This window comes from Spermophilus citellus, assembly GCF_964194105.1.
Source record: "Spermophilus citellus genome assembly, chromosome: 4".
Taxonomy (NCBI): Eukaryota; Metazoa; Chordata; class Mammalia; order Rodentia; family Sciuridae; genus Spermophilus; species Spermophilus citellus.
Genome location: NC_138185.1, coordinates 199,449,189 through 199,464,513, shown reverse-complemented (window position 1 = coordinate 199,464,513; position 15,325 = coordinate 199,449,189). Strand labels below are relative to the sequence as shown.

At 45.3% G+C, this 15,325-nt stretch overlaps 1 protein-coding gene across 1 annotated transcript in view; it reads left to right on the top strand.

Annotated features, from left to right (window-relative positions):
* The window catches only part of LTBP2 (latent transforming growth factor beta binding protein 2), a 108,708-nt gene that overhangs the window by 54,082 nt on the left and 39,301 nt on the right, over positions 1-15,325 (top strand). The gene's annotated exons all lie outside the window — the stretch shown is intronic.

The following is a 15,325-nucleotide window of genomic DNA, read 5'->3' as shown; positions in this document are numbered from 1 at the left end:
CTCCTGCCCTCTTCTAAATGGTAAAAAAGCCCAACATACATTCACTCAGCAAATATCCCGGGGTACCCCATGTGCCAGGCACTGAGACTCAGGAGTGAGCAAAACGCCCGTTGGTACTTGCTCTTGTGGGTGTTGGTACGACATCTGGGAGAGGTGATAGGTACCTGTGGCTGGGCTGGCTGCTGCCTGCTTGGGCTGGCTGCCCCTCGGGGCCTCATTCCTTGGCCTGGGCCTGGTGTGTATTGCTTTGGCCTGTCAGCAGTCAGCTCCGTGAGTGTGTTTTGAGGGGGGCCTGGAGTGAAGCCCAAAGGTGGGAGAGGCAGGGCTGTTCCCAGCATGAGACTCAGCAGTGGAGCAGTGGATACATTTTCCAAACTAAAAACAAGCACAGACGGCTTCCCAGTGTGATAGAAATTTTAGGAAGGCCGCAAAGGTTAACATTCAGATCTCAGCGTCCCCCCTGACTGCCCCGGCTCTGCCCACCAGCCTCTCCCTGCTCCATCTGCTCATCTGTGAAGACAGGCTAGTGCCAGGCTTGGGGTCTGCTGTGGAGGCTTAACAGAAAGGAAGCATGTGCTTGGCACTGGGGTGAGCACTAGGCACTCGGTTGGGCACATGGCAGCTACTCCACTCGGCCCTGCGTGTCTGCGGGTTCTGCATCTTCAGGTTCAACCAACCACAGGTTGAAACTATTTGGAAAAAAACCCCAAAGGGTTGGGGTGTACCTCAGTGGTACAGGGCTTGCCTAGCAGGCATGAGGCCCTGGGTTTGAGCCCCAGCACCCCCAAAAGGTTAAAATAAAAATTCCAGAAAGTTGCAAAAAGTTAGAAATTGAAGTTAGAACTTGAAGTTGCCCTGCACTGAGAACTGTGCTGAATCCACACGATTGAAGGAAGTGTGGTCCTGTGCTCCTACAGCTTCCTGCTTGTCACAGACCCTCGGTGTGTCCCCTGCGCTTGTTTGAGCATGTTCACCGCACCCCCTTGTGGGTGCATTAGGCCTACGATGGCTGCTTCTGTACTGAGCAGGCAGACTTCTCTCTTGTCATGATTCCCTAAACAATGCTATAGAACACCTGTCTGCGTCGTGTTGACATTGTAGAAGGTGTCAAAAGTAACCCTGCCATGAGTTATAGCATAAGGGAGGGTGCGTGAAGGTTGCGTGCAGATGCTACCCCATTTCATGCAAGGGACTTGAGCTCACAAGGATTTTGACATTGATGGGACCCTGAAACCAATCTACTGTGGATACCAAGGGGCAACTGCAATGATGACCATCTTCATCATTATTAGAAGGTCTCCTCAAGAAAGGGGAAAGGGACCAGTCCACCCGCCTTGGGAAGAGATGCATGAATGGCTCAGCACCTCCCCTGCGGGTCAGAGATATTTTTTGCACTTTTCTTCTTTCCTCATTTTCTTTCCTCCTTTCTGTCAGACCAATTCTTGAGACTTATATTTCCCGCATTCTGTTTGGTCAACAAATATTTGCATCAACCAGGACCCTTTTGAAGTACCCCTAGTGGGCAGGCTCTCAGTAGACGTGGTGAGGTAAAACCAGCACCTCTAGCTTCAAGCTTACAGTCTAGTGGAGGCCATGGTCAGTTGGGGGGGGGGTGCATCAAGGAAAGAGGCTCCTGTAGTGACTGGACAAGTGCCAGGTTCTATGAAGACATAGACAGTGGAGCCAGGCCATCATAGGTGCCCTTTCCATGTGTTCAGAACCAAATTCATAAATATACAAATCTAGGATGCCGGTGTCTCCCTTAAATGTGGTGCTTTTGTGCAGTGCACAACCTGCATGTCTGTACACTGTGGGGAAGGGGACCCTACTTCAAACTGGTAACTCTTAGAGGAAGTGATATCCAAGATGAGATCTGAAGAGAGGTTTGGGAGTAGGACAGTCAAAGAGGCTGGGAAGAATTTAACAACCCATAAAAACTGCATAGAGGTGAGACCAGGAAAGTGAGCAGTAGTCCCTTGTGGGCCCTGAGAATTCCTGGCTCTCCTGAAGGAAGCAGGCAGGTCTGAAGCCATGTGTGTGGGCGGGTTCTGTTCCCTAGAGCTGGCTCAGGCAGACAGGGACCATTAGTTCTCCTAGGGGCATCTAGTACCTGTTGCTGCTGACCAAGGTGCTGACCTACCCAGGAACCACCTGATCCAGCAGGGCTGTCCCAGGAGGGCGCAGGAAGGTTTCATCCAAGTGCCAATTCCACAGTAGCGTTATAAGTTTTTCTTGTTGGGCTGGGGTTGTAGCTCAGTGCTTGCCTAGCACTGCCCCCCTCAAAAAAAAGGAAAAAACAAAACAACCTCTTGAGGCCTGGACACGCCATGGTGGTGCCCAGGAAGGGAAGAGTGGGCTTAGCTGCCAACAGCTGTGGGTGGAAAAGGAAAGGAGTGGTGTACTGTGGCCGAGAAGTGGGGTTGTGGAAGGGGCCTCCCTAGAATCCTGCTTCACTGCTGGGTTCCACCTCTAGCCTTCTTCACAGCTGAGGACTGTGCCCCTCTCAGAACCTTCCTTTGGGCACATCTTCAAGCCTGTGGTATCTCAGGTTTGGCCCTCAAGCATGATCCTGAGCCCTTAAGATGCAGCCCTCTGGGTGGGGGACAGCACTGAGGGTCCTGCAGGGTCCTTTGGGGTCAGTTTCTCCTCTTCAACTCCACGGGCCCACTTGACAGTGATGTTAGTGACCAGAGACATGTCAGGGGATAGTAGTGGGAATGACAATGGAAGCCACTCTCGATCCTTCCATTAAATGTCGCATCCAGTGCTTACAGGATTTAAACAGGAGCACGAGGCATGGCCGGTCAGAGTGTGGGAGCCCCTGGGGGATGCAGGCTGGGAGGCTCCTGGCCAAGGACAGCTGCTCTAAGTGGAAAATCCTGTGCTTGATCCCCTCGGGCAGGGCTGCTGGGCAGTGACCACATTCCTAGACCTCAGAATCTGTTCAGAGCGCGGGGGAGCCTTCACTTGGGAGGATAAAGAACAGGAGAGAAGACCAAAATGTGCACTTCAGGGACTTCCTGCCCACCCACCTGCCCCATTCCTGGTCCCAGTGGTGTGCCAGCCTCATGAGCTCAGCCCCCCCTGCCTGTCGAGAGATCCTGATCCCAGCAGAGCTGGCCAGCTCTGTCCAGTAGTGGCGGACACAGGAGCAGAGCTCTGTGGGTCAGGTGCCCACATGCACGTGTGGATGCAGAACACCAATGGCACCCAAGGCTCACTCCCCTCCCCCACTGCGTTCAGCATGGCTCAGCAAGCTGGGCACCAGGGTAGAGACCCCAGAATGTCAAGCATTCTGGAACACATTAAAGTGCGGCTGGGCAAGGCACAGAGAAGGGGCAAGACACTGGGGAACCTAGTTTCATGTCCAAGCCTCAGGCTGGAGGTGAGGGGACATTGCTGTAGCAGATGGGACAAGCAAGCTGCCATGCAGGCTTCAGGGACTGAAAGGATGAGCTGCTAGAATGGTTTTGGGGGATGCTTGGCTAGAGAGGCAGGACTTCTGGGTTCTAGAACATTCTTGGCCTCGGTGGCTTTGCCTCTGTTTCTCCTCTGATAAATAGGATTATGCCTCCTTGAGGAAGGCTGCTGCAGAATACTGTTTCCGACAGGGAAAGAACTGCCTCGAGCATCCGTTGCATGGCACAGACAAATCCCTTTTCTTCCAGAAGAATTCCATAGAGCCTCTTTCCTTGGGGAGATGGCTCCAGGAGTCGGTCTAGGCTGCCTGTAGCAGCATGTCCCCTGCTGACCTTATAGGACTTAGCCTGAGCCATGTCTTCCTGCCTCCTTGGGAATTATCAAAGGTCCCAGCTCAGAGCCTCCGCAGTGCCCCTGCCAGAGTCTGGGGAGCACACAGCTCTGAAAAGCTACTTTGATTGAGGCCACGTTTTTAAGTTTCCATATAAGACAGACATCTGGGTTGACTGGAAAGTTGGCTGCTGCCCCATCGAGCTTGGCACCATCTGTGTCAACCCCAAGGCCCCTTTGCTGGAACAGGCGGGGCTGGCACACAGCTGGAGGCCCGCAGTGGTGGTTCCAGCTGTTTGCCACGAGATCATCTTCCATCTGCCTGGCCTGGGACAAGTTCACCTCAGAGCCCAGGCCCCTCCCTGCATCTCCAGGGACAGCTGACTCTCTCCCTCTGTCCCTTCAAGGAATTTGTCATCCTTCCCTCCTAAAAACAAGAAAGGCTTCCAGTTGCTGAACTACACTATGCTGGCTCCTCACCTGTATGGTCACACTTAATTTGCATGGCCACCTGCAAGCTGAGGATCTTGAACCTGTTGAATGATGAAGAAAGCGCCCCTCAGAGAAGGCTGAGGAACTTGCTCAAGGTTACACAGCTAAGACAGGCGAGGCCAGAGCTCAAACCATGATGCATCTGATTCTCAAAGACCCAGAGCTTACCCATCATCCCAGAGACTGGCACCTGCCTGAAGGAGACAACACTTGGGATACTAGAGGATACACACCAGGATTGTGCATGAGTTAGTTGTGCACAAAGGACAGTGTCTGTCAAGAAGATTGGTTGAATAGACAGGCAGTTTAGCAACACAGCCAGGCCCATGAGTTACCAGCAACAATGTTTAGAGAATTGGCCTAGGCAGGTGGTAGACTTGCTCCATGTGGTTCTAAGAGAAAAAGCCAAAGTGTGGATGTTTCTGGTGAGCAGAACTCAACTTGAAGCTGAGCACAAGGGGCAACTTGTTAAAAACCCCAGGTGCCCAGCAAGGCCTCAAGCATGCGAGACAAGTGCTCTTCCACTGAGTTACGTCCTCAGAGTCGGAAATTGACTTTTGAAGGGACAGGTGTTTATTTAGACATGTTTGGGGATTTCTTTGAAACCTTCAGCAGAAAGAATGCTTTGATTTGCTTTTGTCCTGACCCTGGGGCATGAGGAGTGTCACAGATGGAGCTCTGGGATGCCAGCCACTGGGGAGGCTGGGGAGGTGGGCTGGAGGGGAGAGTTGAGGCAGGGAGCCTTGGGGCAAGTCACAGTAGCAACATCACTATTGTCCAGTATCCTCTGGAGCAACTGTTCATTCAGAGAACTGGTAAGTGCCAGGCACCACACTAAGTGCTTTCTCATTTTATCCTATGATAACTGTGTTCCCAGGCATTGGTTGCTCCTATGCCCATTTTACAGATATGGAAGTTGGTCCTGAAACCACAGTCCCCCTGACTCCAGACCCCTGCTTCCAGTAGCTCTTGCAATGCGCCTGCTTGAGCTCCTCCTTGTGCACTGCCTCAGACATTGCTAAACAGAAGACCCTGGCTTGGGCAACAACCCCTGGGTGCGGCTCCATTCTCTGGGACTCTGGGTGAGGCACCCAGTCCCCAGCCCTAGAGAAATGGGATTTTTGGAATTCCAGTTGTTGGGCTGAAAAAGTAACAGCTGGTGATGTTCTGAGAGCTTCTCCCAGGAGACTAGAAACCTCCTGGGAGTTGTGGCCCAGGCTGAGCTAGTTCCCTCCCTGCTAGCAGGGGTGCGTGTCCAGGAGGCGTATCTGTTCTGCAGGGCTCCAGGGAAGGCTGGGGTCCTAAGGCTGGATGGCTCCTGTCTGAGCTGGAGGTCTGCCCCGACCCCCTCCTCCTCACTGTTTGTGGCGACATTGGCTTTAGTGCCACTCTGAGGCAACAGTCAGAGGCCATCTATGGGAGAAATGTCCATCATCACCAAAGGGAGCTGCTAGCATCTCACCAAGGAGGAAAATCTGAACAGTGGACATTATGTTCATTACTAAAATTTGATGACCGTTGAGCTCAGAGTTTCACGTGCTTATTTATTGTCCACAATAGCCCCATGAGGAAGGACTTGTCATCCCATTTTATTAATAAGAAAACCCAGGCCCAGAGAGGTTGAGTAACTCACCCAAATTCATCCAGCTGGTGCAGGGCAGCAGGCCAAGGTGCTGTCCTGGAGAGATGCTGGAAAGAAGGAAGGATGGGAGGGGAGGGGATGAGAGGGAAAGGCAGGGCAGGAGAGGGGAAGGGAGGGGAGGAGAAGGGAGGGGAGGGGAGGGCACTAGTCCTTGGGAAGCAGCCTCTGGGCCGTGCCAGGCATCCTGCTAAGTTCAGTCTGATGTTCATTGTTTCTGCAAAGTTAATCCTCATGACAACCCTACAAACAGTTTCTGACCCCACGTCTACAGATGAAAAACTCCAGACTGAATGAGGGTAAATGTGCCCAGGTCACAGAGTGAGACAGAGTCGAGTGAGTAATTAGATGTGGGTCCAGCGGCCCCAGCACCCACTGGGGAAGTAGAAATTTCTCCCCAGTGGACATGCCCGAGGTTGCAAATCAAGTAGGCCAAGGCTCCTGCCTGTTCCTGTGCCCCTGCAGCCCCAAGCTCAGCCTCATCAGCCATGTGCATATTTTCCCTGGGGAGAGAGGGTGTGTGGCAGGGACCCTCCATCCCTCCCTGCTGTGGGCACCTGTCACTGCAAGCAGAGATCTTCAGGCTTGTAAACAGCACCATAGCCAGACACATGTCTTCACGTCTCTTCCCAGTTCTGCACGGGGAGTCAGGGCCAAACCCTTCCCCAGCGATGCGTTTGCCTTCTGTGGGAGTCCTCACAGCTGGGGGAGGATGAGCAGCACGGGACAGGATGCAGTCAGGGGACCCTTTGCTCCTTTCCACAGTCTGTGGACAACAGGAGTGTGGACAGGGTGAAGGTTAAGGGGCAGAAGAGCAGAAGTCAAGGCCTAGAGACCACGTGGCCCTGTTTCTTATCAGGAATGTTGCCCACGCTGCCCTACGTGGCTCTCAGGCATTTTGTGGTGTTTAGACTCCTTGGAGTTCAAGCTGATCCCAACGGGTCCCTTGGGAGCCGCTTTGGTTTTGTGGGGTCTCAGCGTGCCAACTGCAAGGACGCCGAAGCCCCCAAGTGTCTCCTTGAAGCATCCGTGGGAATTACAGCTCAGCCACTCTCTCAGGATCTCAGATTCTCTCTCCTCTGGCCCTTTCTTAGGTCCTAGATCTGGTACGGGGCCATGAGGATTGGGACGGGCCCTCACTGTTTCCTTTGTCAATTCTGCTTGGCACTTTGGTTAGACACATTGTGGGGCGCTTGTCAAATATCTGATTAGTTATTCTGACCTCCTTCTGAGTATCTCTACGTGTTGCTTTCCAATCCTTCTCATTAAAAATAAAAATAGTGGGGGATCTCGGGGAAGATATAGGCTTCCTGCTGGGCAGCTGCCTCCTTTGGCCTCCTGTGGACCCTAGGGTTCTCTGCCTAGACAACTCCTAAGGCTTGCTGTGAATCCATTCATTAGTTTATCTGGAGGCCGTGGAAAGAATGGTTCAGAATTTCTCCTCTGGAGCCAGACTGCCTGTGTCCCTCATGCCAGCTCCACCCTTAGGCACATTTCCTAACTTCTCTGTGCCTTGGTTTGCTCATCTGTAAAATGGGAATAAGTACACACCTCTCAGGGTTGTCACAAGTATTAAATAAGTTAATACATGTAGAGTCCTTCCAATAGGGCCTGCCCTGAGTAAATGAGGTTCTGGTGTTTGCTATTATTATTCGCTTCCATTTGAAGGGCGTGACCCTCCTGCTCCAGGTGCTGGCATGGCATGAGAAGCAGAGCAATGATCTGACGAGGTCTCTTTCCTCACAGAGCTTACTCTTGGTGAGGAGATGGACAAGCAAACAGGAAGACACAGGTTGGGAGCTGGGACCGGGGAATGCTGATGTGTGTGGGTGCGCGCCTGCCTGCGCCATCACTGTGTATTGCTTGAAGTTGCTGCTGACTGAATTCCTGCTCCAGGCTGCATGGCCATTTCTGCTTTCTTTCTCCCAAGGAGGGATAAGCTGAGTTTTCTGGTTTAGATGTTGACTTGGTCTCACAGATGCTGGGCACCACTAGCTCCTCATGGGAGGGGTGAGGAAGGAAGCTGAGAGCCCTGGAGGTGCGGGGAGGGGTTATTTGGTGATGCAAAAACTGGAGCATCATCAGAGACACTGGCTCGGCACTTGGTCCTCTCTAGAAGCCTGCCTTCATGAAGCATTGACCAACCTTTCTCTCCAGTGAGCGCACAGAGTCCTCTTACCAAGGCAGGACGTGAAGTCACTATAGAAAGAGCATGTTCCAGGGCTGGGGATGTGGCTCAAAGGTGGAGTGCTAGTCTTGCATGCTTGAGGCCCTGGGTTCAATCCTCAGCACCATGTAAAATAAATAAATAAATAAAAATAGAGATATTGTGTCCATCTACAACTAAAAAAAAAAAAAAAAGAAGAAGAAGAAGAAGAAGAAATCTCCCACATTAAAAAAAAAAAAAAAAAAAAAAGGAAAGAGCGCCTTCCAGACTGGCAGATGCAGCGAGTCATACAGTCCTGAGTTCTCAGGTTTTCTGCAGGTGCCACAAGCTGATTCCCCTCCAGCTCCCCTCTATCCTAGCTCTCTGCCACTCCCTTCCAAGATCACTGATGTTAGGTGCAAAGACCTTCCACCTAACATCTCCCTCTTGACATGTGGAGAGGCCGTGCTTCCCTAGCCTGCTGGCTCATCCACATCTCCCCAGCCTCTGTCTGTCTGTCTGTCTCTGTCATGCAGAGGGGCAGTGGAGTACCATAGAAAGAGCATGCGTGGCCTTTGTGACTGGAGGCCTGGACTCAACCCTGACTCCGCTCCAGCTAACTTCCTCACCTGGGCAAGTTACTTAACTTCTCTGAGCGTGGTTTTCCTAATCTGTCAAATGGGGATCAGGAACCCTGCCTTACAGAGTTGGAAACAGGACAGCATGCTCCATGTTTGTGGGTACTGTTCCTCAGCCTGCTGGCGCTGCCCTGCATTCTCCCCCACCTCTGCTCTTCATGGTGTTCAGAGGCTGCATCTAACCACAGGCTGCCTTCTGAGTCTTTCCAAACAACATTCTCTCTTCCCTCCTCTCTGTCCTCAGTTCATACCATCGGGCTCCATGCCAGGGACACCCATGTTTCCCAGCCTCACTCCCATCATTCTGTCTCAGTATAAGCATTTTCAGAATCCACAAAAGTGATCTCCACAAAAGTGGGCCAGAGCCCAGTCCCCACAGCAGACAGTGCAAGACAGGCCAGGACATGAAAAAAATATTAGCACTTCAATTCACATTTTTAAAAATTAAATATTAAGCTTTACTCGTGTATGTCCTCACTGGCCCGTCTGCATGTCAGACGGTCACATATCTTGTTTGGTATGTGATGTGTCCTCAGGGAAGGGGTGTTCCAGGAGGCCATGGCACTTCCTTATGTTTGTCTTTGTCACATAACAACATAGCATGATTCCCAGAGCTCGGCTGACTTGACTGGACTTTTATGTTGCCTGGTGTTAACAAAAGCAACCCTCACAAAGTGGAGAAGTGACTCCAAAAACTTCCTGCAAAGAAACCATGGATTCAAAATAATACTCCTAACATAACTGAAAGCAATCATAAGAAATTTATTGCTGACACCCCTCACTATGATGCCATCTAATGTTCCATCAGCTATATCCCAAGGGAAAAATAATGATGACTTACCAGATGTGACCCAAAAGGTGCCCTAAGAGCCAAATGACCAAGACTCTATGAAATGTAGGTGAGTAGCTGCTATCATCAATAACAGACCTTTCCTTTAGTGTGTAATGTGCCTAGAGAGAGCAGCTATGATGAAATAAAAACTATTGCTATAGAAAATATTTAACAAACATGGAGACACTCAAACATAGCTGTACAATTGGATTAAAGTATAAATCTTTCTTTCTTTTTGGTTCCCAGCATTGAACCCAGGGGCATTTAATCACTGAACCACATCCCCAACCATTTTACTTTTTTATTTTGAGACAGGGTCTCACTAAGTTGCTTAGGGCCTTGCTAAATTGCTGAGGTTGGTCTTGAACTTGCAATCCTCCCGCCTCAGCCTCCCAAGTTGCTGGGATTATAGGTGCTACTGTCTGAATAAATATTTCTAGCATGTCTTATGGTATTTGCAAGAATCTATTTCAACAATAGAACATATGAAGAACTAATTTTTTGTAAGTCACCAAAGAAAGGAAAATACAGAGAACATGTATTCTTAATAATAAATGACACTTTGGATAAAAATAAACTTTATCAAACAGTTCATGTAACTGGTGGTATTCGATTGAATGAAAAGATCTGGGGAGCTGGGCATGGCTGGGCATGGCAGACCCTGTACACATACCATATGCTTGTCTCCCAAGCTACTTGGGAGACTGAGGTGGAAGGATCACTTGAGCCCAAGGAGTTCAAGGGCAGCCTAGACAACGCAGCAAGGTTCTCATGTCAAAAGAAAAAAGAAAAAAGGAAGGAATTGGGGTAAGGTGACAGGGAAGGAGAGAGAAACTTTTGTCAGAAGAGAGTCAAAGCCAACAGGAAATCATGTGTAGCTAACTTGGCAAAGCCAGGGGTATCTTTTTATGGAATTCTACATGGAATAGGGCCCATGAAAGTCACTTGTGCCCCTTGAGGACCACTTCCTATGTTTTGGCACAAGAATTATGAAACTTAAAGATGAGTTCTGCCTGGTTTTGGTTTTTTTTTTTTCAGTGTTGGGCATGGAACCCAGGACCCATACATGCTAGGCAAGAGCTCTACCACTGAGCTAAATCCCCCACTCCCTTTTTAGTTTTTTAAATAATTTTTATTTGTTTTAATTAGCTATATATGACAGTAGAATGCACTTTAATACATCATATATAATGGAGTATGATTTCTCATTTTTCTGGGTATACATGTTGCAGAATCTCACTGGTCATATAGTTATAAATGTACATAGGGTAATAATGTGTGTTTTATTCTACTATTTTTCGTACCCACATACCCCTTCTCTCCCTTTACTCCCCTCCACCTAATTTAAAATAACTCTATTCTTCTCTAGCCCCCTCCACACCCATTATGAATTAGTATCCTCATATCAGAGAAAACATTTGGTTTTTGGATTTTGGGGATTGGCTTGTTTTGTTTAGCATGATATTCTCCAGCTCTATCTATTTACCAGCAAATGCCATAATTTCATTTAAGACTGGATAATATATATTTTATGTACATATACCACATCTTTTTATTCCATTCATCTGTTGACGGTCATCCAGGTTGGTTCCATAGTTTAGCTATTGTGACTTGAGCTGATATAAACATTGATGTGGCTGCATCACTATAGTATGCTGATTTTAAGTCCTTTGGGTATGTACTGAGGAGTGGGATAACTGAGTCAAATGGTGGTTCCATTCCAAGTTTTCTGAGAAATCTCCATACTGCTTTCCATAACAGTTGCACCAATCTGAATTCCCACCAGCAAAGTATAAGTGTACCTTTTTCCCACATCCTCACATTTATTGTTGTTTATATTCTTGATAATTGCCATATTCTTGGTTTGGGGAGGCCTCTCTGAAGTAGTATTTATGCTGAAATCATAAGGATGAATATGAATAAAAAGTGGAGGGAGGGAAAAGGGGAGAAAGGGAGAAAGACATATTCACAAGAACCCTATGGTAACTACCATCATCCTCACTTTATAGATGAGGAAATATGCTTAGTGAAATCGCTGGGGTGAGATAAAATCTTAGAGTAGTTTTGATTTGCATTTCTCTTATTGCTAAAGGTGTTGAACATTTGCTCACATATTTGTTGATTGATTGTATTTCTTCTTCTATGAAATGTCTATTCACTTACTTAGCCCATTTATTGATTGTGTTATTTGTTTTATTGGTGTTGAGTTTTTTGAGTTCTTTATATATCCTGGAGATTAATGCTCTATCTGAGGTGTGTGTGGTAAAGATTTTCTCCCATTCTGTAGGTTCTCTCTTCCTGTTACTGGCTGTTTTCTTTGCTGAGAAGCTTTTTAGTTTGAATTCATCCCATTTATTGATTCTTAATTTTACTTCTTGTGCTATAGGAGTCTTGTTAAGGAAGTTGGATCCTAAGCCAACATGGTGATTTTTCTTCTATTAGACACAGGGTCTCTGGTCTAGTGCCTAAGAATTTGATCCACTTTGAATTTCATGCAGGGTGAGAGATAGGGATTTAGTTTCATTTTGTTACATGTGGATTTCCAATGTTCCCAGCACCATTTAGTGAATAGGCTATCTTTTCTCCAGGGAATGTTTTTGGCATCTTTGTCTAGTATGAGGTAACTGTGTTTATGTGGGTTTGTCTCTGTGTCTTCTATTTTGTACCATTGTTCTAGGTGTCTATTTTGGTGCCAATACCAGCTGTTTTTGTTATTATGGCTCTGTAGTATAGTTTGAGGTCTGGTATTGTGATGCCTCCTGCTTCATTCTTCTTACTAAGGATTGCTTTGGCTATTCTGGGTTTTTTATTTTTCCAAATAATTTTCATGGTTGCTTTTTCTAGTTTATGAAGAATGTCATTGGGATTTTAATTGGGATTGCATTAAATCTGTATGATGCTTTTGGTAATATGGCCATTTTGACAACATTACTTCTGCCTATCCAGGAGCATGGGAGGTCTTTCCATCTTCTAAGGTCTTCAATTTCTTCCTTTAGTATTCTGTAATTTTCATTGTAGAGGTTTTTTACCTTTTTTGTTAGATTGATTCCAAAGTATTTTATTTTTTTGAAGCTATTTTTGTGAGTGGGGTAGTTTTCCTAATTTCTCCTTCAGTAGATTTGTCACTGATGTATAGGAACACATGGGTGTTGATTTTCTATCCTGCTACTTTGCTGATTCATTTATGAGTTTTAGAAGTTTTCTGGTGGGATTTTTTGGCTCTTCTAAATATAGAATCATGTCATTGGCAAATAGTGATAACTTGAGTTTTTATTTTCCTACTTGTATCCCTTTAATTTCTTTCTCCTGTCTAATTGCTGTGGCTAGAGTGGTTTCAAGGACAATGTTGAATAGAAGCAATGAAAAAGGACTTCCTTGTCTTGTTCCAGTTTTTAGAGAGAATGCTTTCAATTTTTCTCCATTTAGAATGATGTTGGCCTTGGTTTAGCATATATAGCTTTTATGATGTTGAGGTATGTTCCTACTATCCCTAGTTTTCCCAGTGTTTTGAACATGAAGGGGTATTGCATTTCGTCTAATGCTTTTTCTGCATCTATTGAAATTATCATATAATTCTTGTTTTTAAATCTATGGATGTGATTAAGTATGTTTATTGATTTCTGTATGTTGAATCAATCTTGCATCCCTGGGATGAACCCTACTTGATCGTGGGGAACTATCTTTTTAATATGTTTTTGTATGTGATTTGCCAGAATTTTATTGATAATTTTTGCATCTATGTTTATCAGGGATATTGATCTGAAGTTTTCTTTCTTTGATGTGTCTTTGTCTGGTTTTGGTATCAGGGTGATATTAGTCTCATAGAATGAGTTTGAAAGGTTTTTCTCCTTTTCTATTTCATGGAATACTTTGAGGAGTATTGGTGTTAATTCTTCTTTAAAGGTCTTATAGAACTCAGCTGGAATCTGTCTGGTCCTGGGCTTTTCTTGATTGGTAGGTTTTTTAATATATAACTTTATTTTGTTTATTTATTTTTTTATGTGGTGCTGGGGATAGAACCCAGTGCCTCGTACAAGCTAGGCAAGCACTCTAGAACTAAGCTACAACCCTGGGCCCTTGATTGGTAGGCTTTTGATGGTGTTTTCTATTTCATTACTTGTAACTGATCTGTATGTCCTATATTTGGGCATGTCATATGTCTCTAGAAATTTCTCAATGTCTTCAAGGTTTTGTATTTTATTGGAATATAAATTTTCAAGATAGTTTCTAATTATCTTCTGTATTTCAGTCGTTTTCATTGGGATATTTTCTTTTTCATCACATATTTTAGTAATTTGAGGTTTCTCTCTTTTTTTCTTCCTTAGTGTGGCTAGAGGTTTATCAATTTTATTTATTTTTTCAAAGAACCAACTTTTTGTTTTGTCAATTTTTTCAATTGCTTCTTTTGTTTCAATTTCATTGATTTAAGCTCTGATTTTTATTATATCCTGTCTTCTACTGTTTTTGATGTTGATTCATTTTTCCTTTTCTTGGGCTTTTCATGTAATGTTAGGTCATTTATTTGTTGACTTTCTATTCTTTTAATGAATGAGCTCAATGCAATGAACTTTCCTCTTCCCCCTGCCTTCATGATGTCCCAGAGATTTTGTTATGTTGTATCACTCTAAGTATTTTTTTAATTTAATCTCTGATTTCTTCTGTTATCCATTCATCATTCAATATTATATTATTTAGTCTCCAGGTGTTACAGTAGCTTCTATTTTTTATTCTATGATTGATTTTTAATTTTATTCCATTATGATCTGATGGACTGCAGGGCATTATCTCTATTTTTTTTTTTTGTATTTACTAAGAGTTGCCTTATGGCATAATATATGGTCTATTTTAGAGAAGGATCCATGTTCCGCTGAGAAAAAAAGAGTATTTGCTCATTTATGGATAAAATATTCTATATATGTCTGTTAAGTCTAAATTATTGATTGTATTGTTTAGATCTAGACTTTCTTTGTTTAGTTTTTGTTTGGAAGATCTATCCAGTAGTGAGAGAGGAGTGTTTAAGTCTCCCAGTATTATTGTGTTGTGGTCTAGCCGAGTCTTAAAATTGAGAAGGGTTTGTTTGATGTACATAGATGCTCCATTGTTTGGGGCATAAATATTTATAATTGTTATGTCTTGTTGATATATAATTCCCTTAAGCAGTATAAAATGTCCTTCTTTCGTCCTCCTGATTAACTTTGGCTTGAAGTCCACTTTATCTGATAGGAGGATAGAAATCCCTGCTTGTTTACATGATCCATGTGAGTGATATGTTTTTTCCCATCCTTTCACCTTCGGTCTGTGGATGTCTTTGCCTATGAGGTGAGTCTCTTGGAGACAGCATATTGTTGGGCCTTATTTTTTAATCCAATCTGCGAGTCTACCTATGTCTTTTGATTGATGAGTTTAGGCCATTGACATTCAAGGTTATTATTGAGATGTGATTTGTGTTCTCAGTCATTTTGGTTTATTTCTGATTTTTAATTTGACTTAGTTTCTCCTTTGGTTGACTTTTCCTTTAGCTCTTGTCTATTCTTTTGTTCCTCTCTTTGCTGGTTTTCACTTTTTTTTTCTCACTTCATCCTCATGGAATATTTTGTTGAGAATGTTCCATGGTTCTGGCTTTCTACTTGTGAATTCTTTTAACTTTTGTTTATCTTGAGAGGTTATTTCATCTTCAAATATGAAACTTAATTTTGCTGGATATAAAATTTTGGGTTGGCATTCATTTTCTTTCAGAGCTTTAAATATATGATTCCAGGACTTTCTAGCTTTGAGGGTCTGGGTTGAGAAATCATTTGAGATCCGAATTGGTTTTCCCTATATGTAAT